General features: G+C 40.0%; 1 protein-coding gene across 2 annotated transcripts in view; it reads right to left on the reverse strand.

Annotated features, from left to right (window-relative positions):
- NREP (neuronal regeneration related protein) overlaps positions 1–358 on the reverse strand; it is a 28,965-nt gene extending 28,607 nt beyond the window's left edge. The window contains exon 1 of one of the 2 annotated variants that reach the window (XM_008952098.4): positions 84–358. The gene's annotated coding sequence lies outside the window, so the exon portion shown is untranslated. Of the gene's footprint in view, positions 1–70 lie in introns of both variants that reach the window. The other variant, XM_057302323.2, reaches the window with a different exon arrangement.
- Between the last annotated feature and the right edge of the window lie 15,261 nt (positions 359–15,619).

Here is a 15,619-nt window from a genome sequence, read left to right on the forward strand (position 1 = left end):
GAAGGCGGCCAGGGTGCTGCAGAGCCCGGCGGCCCGCCAGGGCCGTGGGGAGAGGCGGCGCGGCCCGTACTGTAATAATAAACCTGCAGCAGAGGGCATCTGAGGAAAAGAGGACGGCGACGGGCGGCAGCCGCCTTCCTTTTATGTGCCTGTCCTGAGCGAAGCAGAAAATGGTGCCTGCGGCGGCGCGGAGCCGCGCTCAGACACACAAAGAGTCCGCGAAGCATGCATTTGCACACGGCCTCGGGCCGGACCCTGCCCCTCGGCTGGGTACGCGCGCCCCACTCCCTTCCGCGGGGAAGCCCGGGGCGGGGAGCGCCCCTGAAGGCCGGGCCCAGAGGTCCTGTGGCTGCGCGTGCACACACACACGTGCACACAGTCACACGCGCACAACCAGCCAGAGCTGCGGCCTGGCGTGATCGGCCCAAGACGTACTCCCCTGGTGCTTCCTTCTCCTTCCCTATACGCTCCCCCACTGCCTGCCCCTCTGAAATTGTACTTTTTAAAATCGAGGATTGCTTTAAAAAATAAAGTGCTTTGCCATTTCTGATTTTTGTAAACTCGTCGTTCTTATTTAAAATCTATCTTTTCATAGTAATGTAATAGCTCAAAATTTTGCAACAAACTCAAATAAACTGGTTCTGTTGCCAATAAAGCAGGATATCATTTTATGGTAACTCTCAGATGTTACAAGAGAAGATTATTTCCTAATTAAATTGCCTTTCCAAGAAAAAAAGATATAAAGGATCATAGTGTCTTCTAAATTTGCCATCCACTTTTTCCCCTAATCACTGAAAGCAATGTTTTCCATTGTAACAGAGAAAATAAGGCACATTTACAAAACTCAATTTTTAAACGTGTTTACAGAATGTCTGATGTTTTAGATTTAACATACTGGGTACAGAAATAGCAAACCTTAAAAAGCAATACTTTACACTCACAATTCTAAAAGAATGCACTGAGTTCTCTGTATGCTTGTTGCTGGGACTATAGGTCACCTTTAAAACTACAAAGCCATTGCCACAACAAATGCCTATTAGACTGCACTGGGTGTGATGTTTAAGGAGCCCACTGAAAGCTTCTCTGAATTAATCTAAAACATCACAGTAATTTTCCTGCAAAAATAAGATGATTTGGCAGCCATAGCTAGGAACAAAGGGAAGAAATATAAAACTCAACAAATTCCCTTGACCCTTTCAGGCCAGTTTACCAGCCAGGGAAGTACTGGAAGGAAGGTGTAAGGCATAGGCTGGGTGGTGGGAGAGGGGAGACGCCTGGGGGCTGATCTGCAAGTCTGGAACCCCAACACGCTGCTCAAGGGCACCTCAACATTGAGATCTTTGGCATTCACCTCAGGGTCAGGCTGGGAAAGGACCCCAAGGGCGCACCATCAAATCAGACTACCAAAAATCTATCCCAGTGATATTTGTTCAAAAGCTGCTTCTACAAGGAAACATACATATAAACACATACATACACAGGGACTTTAATGTTTATGTAAAACTTCCCTAAGATGTTCTTTCACAGAGAAATGTTAATTTTTCTTTCTTTCTTTCTTTTTTTTTTTTTTAAGAAATGGAGACTTACCATGTTACCATGTTGCCCGGTCTCAAACTCCTGGATTCAGGCAATCCTCACTACGGCCTCCCAAAGTGCTGGGATTACAGGCACAAGCCACCTCTCTTGGCCAATTTTTCTTCATTGTAATGATAGACATTCAGGTGACAGATTTTTAAGTATTAAGAACACTGGGTCAGATTCATAGCTTATTTATCTGTTGTGTTCCAGAAAACGGTTATCATCCAACTATCCAAGAAACATTCTTGAGTCTCCTCTAGGTGTAGGGGGCTGTGCTAATCACTTAAGGATATATGAGAAACTCATGCCATGTCACCTCACTCAAACTGTAGCTATAGCTGTCTCACAGTCCTCCTAGCTGCCATGTTCTGCCCTCTTCCATCTATCCTGTAGGTGTTACGGTAGACCCACTCTTCTAAAATTTCTTTTTAATCATGGTATCCCCTGCTCCATTACGGGATAAAGGCCATATTTTGCCACAGTGTGACTATAGTCTGACTTTCTAACCTTATCATCTCTCTCTCAATCATAGAATATCAGTCCTTCACTTCACTCTGATTGATCATTTAGGGCACATAATTATCCCTAAGCCATTACCAGTCAGGAAGCAAAGTCACACAAAGATTGACTTCAGCTAAGATGTCTCAACCCTTCAGTTATATTGACATTTGGGACAAGATAATTTTTTGACGGGGTGAGGATGGAGGGTGAGGCTGTCCTGTGCATAGTATAATGTTTAACAACATCTCTGGCCTCTACCCATCAGATGCCTGTAGGAAACGCCAGTTGTCACAACCAGATATGTATCCAGACACTACCAAATGTTCCAAGGGGTCAGGGAGACTCATCCTTGATTGAGAACCACTAGCTCTAACAATCAGATCCATCTCCTGAGGTGGAAAGAGGTAGCCTCCCTTGAGTTATGTGCACTGCATTGAAGAGGGACAGAGACCTGACCCAAATCAGGATTTTCGTAGGGAGGAGGAAAGGGAAGTAGGCAATGTCCTTATCTTCATGGAATTTGTCGTCTGGGGTGAAGGGGTAAAGAGACAGCCAAAGCCAAAGTGAAGGTGCAGTGTGATAAGGATGATTGTAGAGTTCTTGCACAGGTTTCACTGTGGATGCCAGGGCTCCTTTCTAAATCAGACCAGCAGTTCAAAGAAAGTTTGCTAAGGGAGGTGAGGCCTAAACTGAATTTGTGAAGAATGAGAAAGAGTCAGCAAGTTGAAGGAGGAAAGGGGCCTTCTGAGCAGAGGCAGGGGCAGATCATGAGCTAAGAAATTTGACTGATGACTGATGACATCCAGATGGTATAAGAAAATAAAAACCCTGGGTCAGAACCTGATTCTTGGGTTCTGTCCCTGGCAAGTATGCCAAAGAATAGTCCCTCACAGGATTTGCTCAGTAGAAGAGGATGTACTTTAGACACAGGATTTTTCTTCTCCCTTAGATATGTCATTCTCAAGTATTTCCTGATTATAGCTAAATGTATCTCAAATCTATATATTCCTGCAACTTTATTAATTTTTGATCAGTGTCATTGCTTGGGGTAACCAGTTCCATGAGTCTGAGTTCCAGGTGAAAGGTTAGTAGAAAAGTGGTTAGAGCCAGCTCTATGTGGCCTTGGATAAGTCATTTAACCTTTTAGTCTCAGTTTATTCATCTTTCAGTTGGAGTTCATACCATAGTGCCAAATTGTTGTATTATGTGAGACTGTGTACAGTGTTTAGCATATAAGTTAACATTACATATACAGTAGCAATAGGTATTATAGACTGCTTTATAGAACAAAACTTATATGATGTTTCCTGATGGATCCCACCTCTCCTTCTGGCCTCATCTCTTGTCCTCTCTGGTCAGATTGAATGAGGGCACTTTTGCAGTGAGTTACACTGTTGCACAACCCTTGAGCCTTTCCACATGCTATTCCTCCTGCTGGAAGGCCCCTTTCCCACTTCTTCAATTTGCTAATTCCTGCTCCTTCTTCTCACATTCAGTTTAGGCATCACCACCTTTTTAAGAAACGTTCTTTGAACTGCTGATCTCATTTAGAAAGCAGTCTTTGTGGTCACAGTGCACCAGGTACAGAACTCTACACTTGTCCTTACCACTCTACACCTGAACTTGGACTTTATTTTTCTGTCTTCACCACTAGACTATAAATTCCATGAAGGAACAGATCGCAGGATACACTGTTGATCGCATATGTAACATCCATTATCCCTTTCTTCCTTCTCAACGAAATCTTGATTTTTGTCCTGGTCTCCATCCCTCCCCATACAGCCTGCTAGATCCAGGGAAGGTGACGCCCAGGAATAGATTCTAATTATCTTAGCCAATCAGTGTACTGAATTGGATCTGATAATGGGCTAATAAGCAGGTGACCTAAGTTCAACCAATCAGACCTAAGGGAAAGAATTGTATTTCATGCTTAAGAAATTTGAATGCTATTCTTAAAGTAATGCAAAACTGTAGAAGAAATGTAATCTGAAAGTGACAAGATTTTTTTTTCCAGGGAAGGTTATTCTGAGAGTAATTTGGAGGATGGATTTGAGCACAGAGAAAGGGCAGAAATGAGGAAATGAGTTCAATTTCAGAGAATATTAGAGTAATTCACATGAGTAAATATGAATGGCCCAAATTAAGATGGAGGGCATGGGAAAGGAAAAGAGGGAAGGAGTCAAGTTGCATTATGGAGGTAGAATTGCAGGACTCATTATGGGTTCAGAAAGCACGGGAGATTAGCTGGAGAAAAGAGTCTAAGATGATTCTAGATTCTGGCTTTGTGACTGCTTGGATGATGATGGGATTTCCTAAAACAGAAAATACAGGAAGAAAAGTGTCTATGGGAGGATCAGTGGGTGACACTGAGTTCAATTTTATACCTGTTGAATGTATAACCCACATATTCAATGATGTTCCAGTAGCTATCTTTGAGTAATTTTCTTATCACCAGCTCCCTTTTCCTCATGCTTTCTTCCTGTTATGGGCTGAATTGTGTCCCCTCCCCCCACACACCACCCCCAAAATGTACATGCTAAAATCTGAACTCTCAGTACCTCAGAATGTGACTGTATTTGGAGATAGTGTCTTTAAAGAGATAATTAAGGTAAAATGAGGTCATATGGTCGGGCTCTAATCTGAAGTGACTAGTGTCTTTCTAAGAAGAGATTAGGACACAGACACATACAGAGGGAAGACCACACGAAGATGTGGGAAGAAACACATCTAACACCAGGGAAACAAACCCCAGTGACACCTTAGATCTCAGAATTCTAGTCTCCAGAACTGTAAAGAAATGAATGCCCGTTGTTTAAGCCCCCCGGTCTGTGGTACTTTGTTATCGCAACCGTGGGAAACTAATAGACCGCCCTTGCAGCAAACATGTGGAAGAGTAAAGGATTTGTAGTATTTGCATTTGTTATGAGGTTTCGGATATTCTACAATGCAAAGTCTGAGGAAGAGCCTGAAGCTAAAGAAGTTATACGTCCAGGGCTTTATCCAAACCCAGAAGGTTGCTTACATATGTGTATAAAAGTTGAAGTCAGGAGGGCTCCACTAAAATTCACGGCTCGTTTTTCTCAGAACAGCATTCCAAAACACATAAGGGAAAGGAAACCGATTTACAATTGACCCTGTCCACTTTCAAGTTTCCAGCTGTATTTACACAGCTGCTGAAGGCAGCACAGATGAGAGATTCTCCCCTTCATCACTGAGAAACCCACACCAAGAGTATGTTCAGTGTCTTCGTATTAGACGATTCAGTTAAGTCTCAGGGAGGAACACAAAATATCAAGAACTCAGCCATTGACACTGGGGATGCTGACAATGAGAGGAGGAAAAATAGATGTAAACTTAGCAAATTGTGAAATATGAATGCAAAAGCAAACACAGGAGGACTTACAACCTACATAACTCTATAAAATATGATGAACAGAGCATTTAAAAGATAAAGGACAAATGTAAGATGTGAGGAACTTTTGAAAATTATGGTGCTTTCAATCTTGTATTTTACTCAACACCTGGAAATAATTGTAAATCCCTGGAAAAGTCAAGTTTGTCCTCCTGGAGGTGAAGAACAAGGAGGTTGTTGCAGAAACAAAGAGATAAATGAAAGGAATGTCTCAAAGGAAGATTTATCCAGATTATCCTACCACGCAAAACAGACCATATGAAACACATTTTAAAATTATCCTCCTTCTTGCCTTAAAACTGATCTGCATCATGGTACAAAACTGTAAAAATAATACTGGTAGTTAATGCTGTTCTAAAACAAGAAGAAGAAATTATTTTAAAATCCCAGTACGTCTGTATATGTGTGTGTGTGTTTGTGTGTGCGCGCACGCGCATGCTTATTTGTGTTAACGAATTTGCTTTAACAAAGTAGAATGTTTGTTCCCCCTGGAAGAATTTTGAATTTTACAATTATAAATGGGTATTTTCTGTAACACTGGGAAAATGCAGAAACATGCTCTAAGAAGCTGATAACATATATACTGTCTGGTTATAGACAAGGTAGTGCTTGTCTTACCAACCAAACGGTGGATTAACAAAAAAAACCTCTATATTTACATATCCCCTGATATGATGCCATGGTTAAAACAAATTCCATACATACTAAATATAATTTTGAAGTTAACTTAAGCATCTTGACAGCTAAGCAAAATACTATCCTGTTCCATTGACCTTAGCCTCAGAACTTAGGATTCAATAGGGCCTGCAGCATCCAGGGTTATGCTTTCAGGTGCTCCATTTAGGCACCTTCTTCAGCTGACCACTAGTTGTGAAGTTGCTTCAGTTCAGAGGCAGAGATGGAAGGAGGAGGTTGGCCCAAAAAGAAAGGGCTGATTGAAGGCTGTATTATTCTGTTTTCATGTTGCTGATAAGACATACCTGAGACTGGGCAATTTACAAAAGAAAGAGAGGTTTAATGGACTTATAGTTCCACATGGTTGGAGAGGCCTCACAATCATGGCAGAAGGCAAGAAGGAGCAAGTCACATCTTACGTGGATGGCAGCAGGCAAAGAGAGAGCTTGTGCATGGAAACTCCACTTTATAAAACCATTAGATCTTGTGAGACTTATTCACTATCACGAGAGCAGCATGGGAAATACTTGCCCCCATGATTAAATTACCTCCCACCAGGTCCCTCCCACAACACGTGGGAATTCAAGACAAGATTTGGATGGGGACACAGCCAAACTATATGAAAGGTGAAAGATCTTTGCCTTTAGAATGAGGTTCTTAAAAACATAATAATAAGGAGGTTTTTCTTTTCAAATGTTAGGGTAGTATTTTTATTCTTGTAATGATACCCAAGAAGGTAAACCCCTGACAGAAACTTCAGACATTAGATGGTATGGTCCTCTGGAATTCATAGAAGTACACATATAAAGAATTATGAAGGTGCTTGCATTTAACAGTAATTTCATGTGTTTGTTGCACTTTCTAACTTGTAAAAATATTTCAGTATGTATCTCACAAGCTATGAGAACCTGATTTTATTATTCCTATTTCACAGATGAGAATCAGAGGTAGAAAAAAATGAAGGCCGTTACATAGGATCACAGCTCTAGTTAATAACACTGATTGGACTGTCTAAATCAGCATTCTCCAACCTTTTTGGCACCAGGGACTGGTTTCCTGGAAGACGGTTTTTCCATGGAAGGTTGGAGGTATGGTTTTGGGAGAAAACTGTTCCACCTCAGATCATCGGGCATTTGGTTCTTATAAGGAATGCACAAGCTAGATCCCTCATTTGTGCAGTTCACAGTAGGGTTCACACTCCTATGAGAATCTAATGCCACCAATGATCTGACAGGAGGCAGAGCTTAGGCAGTAATGCTTGCTCACCCACCACTTACCTCCCGCTGTATGGCCTGGTTCCTAATAAGCCATAGACCAGTACCAGTCTGCACCTTGGGGTTGGAGACTCCAGGTCTAAATCATGACTAGACTGCATAAGCCCTCATTTCTCATAAAGTTGCATTTAAAGCAGGCATTCTCCGTGTACAGGCACTGTTAGCTCAAGAACTATATAGCCCTTGCATCAATTCTGTGACATAGGTATCATCAGTATCCTTACTTCACAGATAAGAAACTGAGGTGGAGAAAGGTTAAGCCACCACATTACTTAACACAGTGTAAGCCGCGGAGCTGGGATGTGAACCCAAGAAGTTTGGCTCCAGAATTCGGTCTCAACAGTCATGCTCACCTTCGTTGCCATGCCTAGAAGCCTAGAAATTTGCAGATCCAATGGACATGATTAGGGCTTCATCCCTTGACATCTCTTTATTTCTTGGCTTCACTTGGTTCTCTTGGTTTCTTCTTTGACCTCTCCTTCTTGATTTTTTTTGCTGACTCATCTTCATTTTACTATCCCATAAATTCTAGCATTTTCCAGGTATGAAATGGTTCTTCAGGCAGAACGATTTGTAAAAATGGCACCTACACTTCCTAAATCAGCTTGTGATTTTTTTGAGGTGATTATTTCACAAATGGTTTTGAACCACACCATTTGCCAGTTACTCCACCACATACTGATAATGAAATATTGTCAGAAAACAGAACTAAAAAACTGAGGTTCCCTCTCCCCACTTCACAGACACATAATCATTTACATATTATTACAGTTCCTTTTAAAACTGCACTTCGTAACTTCAAGTTCATCTTGATTTCAGTGTTGCATATAGCCTTTTCATTCTAAATTACACAACTTGCTGGAGTCAAATGTGTCATAGTCATTTTTTTTTAAACATTGTAAAGTTTTACTTTGGTTGATCCTCAAAGGCAGCATAATAAAACAGTAAGAATTTGACACTGTGACTGGGAAAGCCTAAGAGAATTCTGAGACTGTTCATATTAAAAGTTGAAATCAGGACAGTTCCAAGAAAAATTGTCAGGTTTCCATTTGCATGGATTTGCCTCATTTTGCATCAAAACGTCAGTGCCTTAAAACCTCCAGCTATAATCCCTTAACTGTGAAAGGGTTGAAAAGAGTTGAAAGGGTAATGAAAGGCTTCCGCTATTCATCAGAGAAAAATCTTATGGTTAGAGAACCAAGAACACAAGCGTGAAGGGAAGTGCAATGTTATTCCCTCTTATCCACCTTCAGCTGCTTCCCACATACTGAGTCTACTTCAGGTGGATATCCAAAAATCTCTCTTCTTGGGTCCCCTGCTCCCTTTGTCAACTAGGCCATCCTAACCCTCTGTCTCTTCCCTCTTTCTCCTGCCATCCCCTAGAGTTCTGCTGCTTCCTCCCTACAACCTCAGGTTCAGATTGTCAGTTCACTGATTTCTCCTCCATGGAGCTGGGTTTCCTTCTGGTTCTGGTGAAGGAGAAGGGCCAAAGGCCCAAGAAAGGGTGGGTGAGTGAATTTTCCTCGGAAGGACTTGGCAAGGAAAGCATTTTTTCTTGGTCATAAATCATATGGGTGGTAGTGGTAATTCTTCATTGGTTGCTAAGTTCTGAAACTTCTTCATTCCTTCTGTCAAAAAATTTACTTTTTACACTTTTACAGTTTTAAATGTCCTGAATTCTTTTTGTCTACTTTTCACAAACTGCAATTTACTTTAACATTCCTCCCACCCTAAGAATTTGAATGCACACGTGAAAAAAGCCTCAATTGGTAACACATAAACACATCTTCAGGAATTTAAGCAGTCAAGAATTTTTATTTCAACTTGGGTTAGGCTGATCTGAGGTTAGATAGAATATGAAGGAAGATTTTTATGAAAGAAATTAGATAAACTGGATTTAAGCTTTTAAAAGTTTATATTTATATTTTAAAGTCTGAGCACACTTTCAGTAATTTTCACAAAATGTACCATAAATTACTCCTCCCCACCAAAAAAAAAATCTTATTAGTTTCTGAAGAATCAATGCATAGGTATAGTTCACTGGCAGCTCTCTCAAGTGGCTTTACAACCTAAACAGCAGCAGAAATCTCTCTAACACAGACATCTTTCCCTTTGTCTAAGTGTCCACAGCACATTTCTACCTGAAGGACCCACAAGCATCATAAACTCAGCTAATCCAAAACTGCTTACCATCTCCCTTGAATAGCTGGGACTATTTTCTGTTCTCTGTTTATGCAAATGGTCTCACGTCCATGTACTCCATCAAGGTGAAAACCTTCCTCAACTCCCTCTTCCACTTGTCCCCAATTTGTGTTAATGCTGTGTGTTTTTCAAAAAAAAATTATGGCTGCTTTTTGGTTGTTTGTTTTTTGTTTTGAGACAGAGTCTTGCTCTGTAACCCAGGCAAGAGTGCAGTGGCACAATCACAGCTCACTACAGACTCCACCTCCTAGTCTCAAGTGATCCTCCCACCTCAGCCTCCTGAGTAGATGGAACTACAGGCTTGTGCCACCCTGCCTGGCTAGTATTTTAATTTTTTTAAATATGGGGTCTCCCTGTTTTCTCTGGGCTGGTCTCAAACTCCTGGGCTCAAGTGATCCTCCTGCCTCGGCCTCCTAAAGTGCTGGGATTCTAAGTGTGAGCCATGGTACCTAGCCTGTAGTACATGTTTAATATGAAATATAATGCACCTATTTAAAATTCTAGTTAGAACTATATCTCTTGTCTTGAAGGATGTCCACAAGGATGTCCCTTTGTCAAAATGGAAAAGAAATCTATAGGATAATATGCATATTACAAATCAGGTTTTGTAAGATGGCATTAACAACAGTTTAAAGCAAATAAACAAAAAGAAGCTGCCCCTCTCTCTGTCTGTGATGTAGAATTGGTGGGAGAGTAGAGAGCCAGGTGGAATGACTTATACCAGGGGGTCAACAGTGGTAGCCTCAAGAAAATAGCAGCAGAAGGAGATTATGGATTTTGTGCCTTTTTGGTTTGATTGGTTTTGGAAGCACATCTTGCTTTTGTTGTTTGGCTTTTGTTGTTTGCTTTTATTATAATTTCAACTTTTATTTAGATTCAGGGGGTACATATGCATGTTTGTTACCTGGTTATATTGTGTGGTATTGAGGTTTGAGATATGAATGATCCTGCCACCCAGGTAATGAGCACAGTACCTTAAAGTTAGTGTTTCAACCCTTGCTCTCCTCTCTCTGCCCCCTCTAGTAGTCCCTAGTGTCTATTTTTGCCATCTTTATGTCTATGAGTACTGAATGTTTAGCTTCCACTTCTAAGTGAGAAGGTGTTGTATTTGAATCTCTGTTCCTGCATTAATTTGCTTAGGATAATGGCCTCCAGCTGCATCTATGTTACTGCAAAGGACATGATTTCATTTTTTATGGCTGTGTAGTATTCTGTGGTTTATATGTACCATGTTTTCTTTATTCAGTCTACCATTGATGGGCACGTAGGTTGAGTCCACGTCTTTCTACTGTGAATGGTGCTGCAATTAACATACAAGTATATATACCTGTCTGGTAGAACCATTTGTTTCCTTTCAGATGTATACCCAATAATGGGAATGCTGGGTTGAATGGTAGTTCTGTTTTAAGTTCTTTGAGAAATCTCCAAACTGTTTTCCACAGTGGCTGCACTAATTTATTTTCCCATCAACAGTGTAAAAGCATTCCCTTTTCTCTGCAGCCTTGCCAGCATCTGTTGTTTTTTGACTTTTAATAATAGGCATTCTGACTGGTGTGAGATGACATCTCATTGTGGTTTTGATTTGCATTTCTTTGATGTTAATCCTATATCTTAAATGGGATACATCAAGCATCAGTTTAAGCATTACCTTTGGTGTGAAGCTTCCCTGATGGCTGTGGTTACTCCCCACAGCACTATTCCTTCATCTTCAATAAATATTTATTGAGCATCCACTTGCTATTTGCAAGGCAAAATGCTAGGCACCAGAGTTACAGCGGTGGACAAGATAGACCCCCACACTGTCCTAATGGAACTTAATTCTATAATTACAATCACAAATCCAAGGCACGAGAAACAAATTAGTATAATCAAGGCATTTTCAGATAAAGAAAATTAACAACAACAACAAAATGACCGGGCAAAGAATGCCTCGGGGGAGGGTGAGGAAAGCGGTATTTAGGCAAGGCCTCTTTGAGGCAGCACTTGAGCTAGGACCTGAATAAGAAGCCAAGGTTGAAAGATATTGGGGGAGTGGGGTGTATTCATCTGTCTTCATACTGCTATAAAGATACACCTGAGACTGCGAAATTTATGAGGAAAACAGGTTTAATTGGCAAACAGTTCTGCAGGCTGCACAGAAAGCATGGCTGGGAGACCTCAGAAAACTTACAATTATAGCAGAAGGCGAAGGGGAAGCAAGCCCGTCTTACTATGGTGGAGCAGGAGAAAGAGAGTAAAGGGGGAAGTGCTACACGCTTTTAAACCACCAGATCTTGAGATAACTCACTTAATATCATGAGAACAACAAGGGGGAAACCTACTTCCATGATCCCATCACCTCCTACCAGGTCTCTTCCCCAACACTGAGAATTACAATTTGACTTGAGATCTGGGTGGGGACACAGAGCCAAACGCCAAACCATATCAGTGAGTATTCCTATCAGAGGCAGAAAGTAAGTGCAAAGGTACTCACGCATGAATCCCTGAAGATGTTCAAGAGATAGGGAGGCTGTGATTGAGATAATGTGACTGGACTATAGTGAGCAAGAGGAAAGAACAATCAATATAAGATCAGAAAATTAGACATTCTAGTTTAGCACTTATCATGTCTATTGTAAACCTTCTGCTGGCTTTGCTTATCACTAGACTTCAGGAATATTTTTCAATTTTTATAACCCCAATGTCTGAGACAGAGTCTGTGTACAAGTATAAAAGCATTCATGTTTTTCTTTCAAAAAGTGAGTTTATAGTGGCCAGATTTGTTCAAGATATTGAGGTTTTATTGACTATTTCATAAATTAAATCAATATTATAAAGATACATAGAATTTGTGGATTATTACAAAAGGAAACTATAATTTCTCTATGCTGCAGGGGCAAGTTCTTAACTTTAGAATTCATTTGAGGTTTTAAAATTAGTTTTCCTAATCCTTAACCATACCTAGCTCAAGCTTGATTTAGTACCAAAGTTGAAATTAAGTTGATGCTAACATGACTACAGTTTAGGAATAAAAAATATTATTTGGTAAAAAAGAATTATTTCCTTTTTTTTTTTTTTTTTTTTGAGACAGAGTCTCACTCTGTTACCCAGGCTGGATGGAGTACAGCGAAACAATCACGGCTCACTACAGCCTCCACCTCCCAGGCTGAAGCCATTCTTCGACTTAGCCTTCCGAGTACCCTGGACTACACATGCGCGCCACCATGCCCAGCTAATTTTTGTATTTTTTGTAGAGACAGGGTCTCACCGTGTTGCCCAGGCTGGTCTCTAATTTCTGGGCTCAAGCCATCCACCCACCTCAGCCTTTCAAAGTGCTGGGACTACAGGTGTGAGCCACTAAGCCAAGCTAATGAATTATTTCTAATTTCCTCTTCAGCAAGCAAGAGAAGAGGGGCTCCAGCTTAATTTGAATGAGTTCTTTCAAAACATTTTCTAAAGTTCATGCATGGAACTTTTCTCTCTTCCAGGAAACAAACAATATAGAAATTTTGTTTTTCTCTGAAGAATAAAGTGTTCAAACTTATTCTTGTCTCATGAAGAACACAACAATATTTTATAATTTTTTTTCCTACAACTATTAGGAGAATTGCATTGATACTTTATTTAGAAATAATAAAATGATGCAGAATGCTTCACGTAGTAGGTAAAGACACATGAATGATGGAAGGGAAGAATAAAAGGAGCAGCTATTGAGGAGGTACATTTTCAGAAGTAGTATGTAAAGCACATTCACCTGTGAAATCTCTCTTACACTTCACAGATTCTTTGAGTTAGGCATTCGTTAACTCATTTTAACAGATCTGAGATTACTGAGTAAATACTCTGCCTGAGATCACACACAGTTAATAAATGACAGAGACAGGATTTGAAAGCAGAACTGCCTGGTGAGAGGCTTCATAGTCTTTTACACACACACACACACACATACATATATGCACACTTGAACATTTATGTGCGGTGTCTCATGCCTGTAATCCCAGCATTTTGGTAGGCTGAGGGGGGGGCGGATAGCCTGAGGTCGGGAGTTCGAGACCAGCCTGACCAACAATGGAGAAAACTCGTCTCTACTAAAAATACAAAAATTAGCTGGGAGTGGTGGCACACGCCTGTAATCCCAGCTACTTGGGAGGCTGAGGCAGAAGAATAGCTTGAACCCGGGAGGTGGAGGTTGTGGTGAGCCAAGATCATGCCATTGCACTCCAGCCTGGGCAACAAGAGTGAAATTCCATCTCAAAAAAAAAAAAAACAAAAAAATCAATAGAATATTTAGAAGCAAGATTTTATTGTGCCATCAATATTTAGTATTTCCCTATCCTAATGAAAACCAAAAGTTATACCAAAGTCCCTAAGAACTATATTACTTCGATTTTAGCTAGAGAACTGAAGCAAAAAAACTGTGATTATAGAATGATTTTTTAAAAAATCCATTAAAAACACTTAGCTAATCAGTTGTTATAAATGCTACTGTAAGATGCTGTCATTAGGAGAACTTTTAGAGGAAATGAAGTTATTAGGAATTCCACGATCTGTAAAACAGAGGAGTTGGACTAGAAGATTCTCCAAATTCCTTCAGTACTAACATCCTAAAATCCTATAACTCTACAGCTTGAAATGTAATTACTGTGTGAAAATTTACAAGCTAGGTTTTCTGCTTAAATGCGATTCTTTAGTTGCCCTCATGCTGTGACTTGTAAAATTATCATCTCAATCACAGTATATTTGGCCAAGAGCCTTATTTTTCCACTCCTGATAAATAACCAGAGGTGAGAGAATAGAAGGTTTTTTGTTTGTTTTAAACTCTTCAGTAGTTTTGAAATACAATTCATTTGTTATTTTTGTTCATCCTTGTTTCACTAAATTTATAGAAACAATTTTGAGATTTTCATCATTAATATACAAAACTTTTGTTTAAAAAATGTGATTACATTTTGACCCAAGAAATATTCCAGTTTCTGAAAGTCTGGAGGTTCAGCTGCAATCAGCAAGTCATGGTTTGGTTTGAGGGAACATCTTTATGCACCTGAGAAGCATCATCAGCCTGGCTCTACTAAAAGGAACAGGTGTGCAGCCTCAGAGAAGCAGCAACAAGTCCTCTCATTCAGCCCCTCCCCCGAGACACCAACAGGGATGCTGCTGGTCCTTTATGGGAACTGCAATCATAGCCTTCGACCCGGGAAAGCAGCATGTTTCCCATGAAGACACAACTGGAGTCACTTCTGACTCAGCACCTGAAAGATGTTGTTTTCCTGAAGTGTATTTTTTCATTAATCTTCTTTATTATGTATTATTAATAATAGGAGTTTAATATAAACGATGCTGTGTTTCATAGCATGACAGCTTTGGATTAGGTAATGTTATCTTGTTACTAATGGTTACTGCTGCTTAGTTTCTCTTAAATAGCAAAATGATGATATTCAAATGTTCCATTTTAGGTTCCGTGTTTATCTGTTTTCAACTAAGTCAACATAGTATTGATAATTCTAGAATTTTACTATAAACATACTTGTTCATACATCATCTATATGTCTCTAGCTGTAATCCCAACAGACAATAGATTGTGCAAGTCATAGTGCATATAACTTTCATTCAATTCTCTGAGCCTTTTTTTAAAAATTTTTTTTAAACTACTGTCTTTGCAGGAGACTGAGCTTCAATTCTCTGAGGGGAAACCAAAAAAAGGAGAGAAGAAAAGGAACTATTATCTGCTCAGCAGTAAACTATGTTCTGGGAAGATATACCTTAGGAGGGAGAGAGAATCATAAACATACATAAAAACTAATAAACACCTACTTCTCTAAAGCAGATGTAACAATAAATAGTATTTGGAGGTTACTAATTGGTCCTTGGCCACTCCAAGAAAATAGTGGTCACACAGTGCTTTTATTTCACATAAACCAAGAATTAGCAGCTAATGTAATAGTCAAAATCTCTTTGCTCAAGAAATTAGAAGATGATTATTTATTCTACTGAGGATATT

The sequence above is a fragment of the Pan paniscus genome, chromosome 4 (assembly GCF_029289425.2).
Source record: "Pan paniscus chromosome 4, NHGRI_mPanPan1-v2.0_pri, whole genome shotgun sequence".
NCBI lineage: Eukaryota > Metazoa > Chordata > Mammalia > Primates > Hominidae > Pan > Pan paniscus.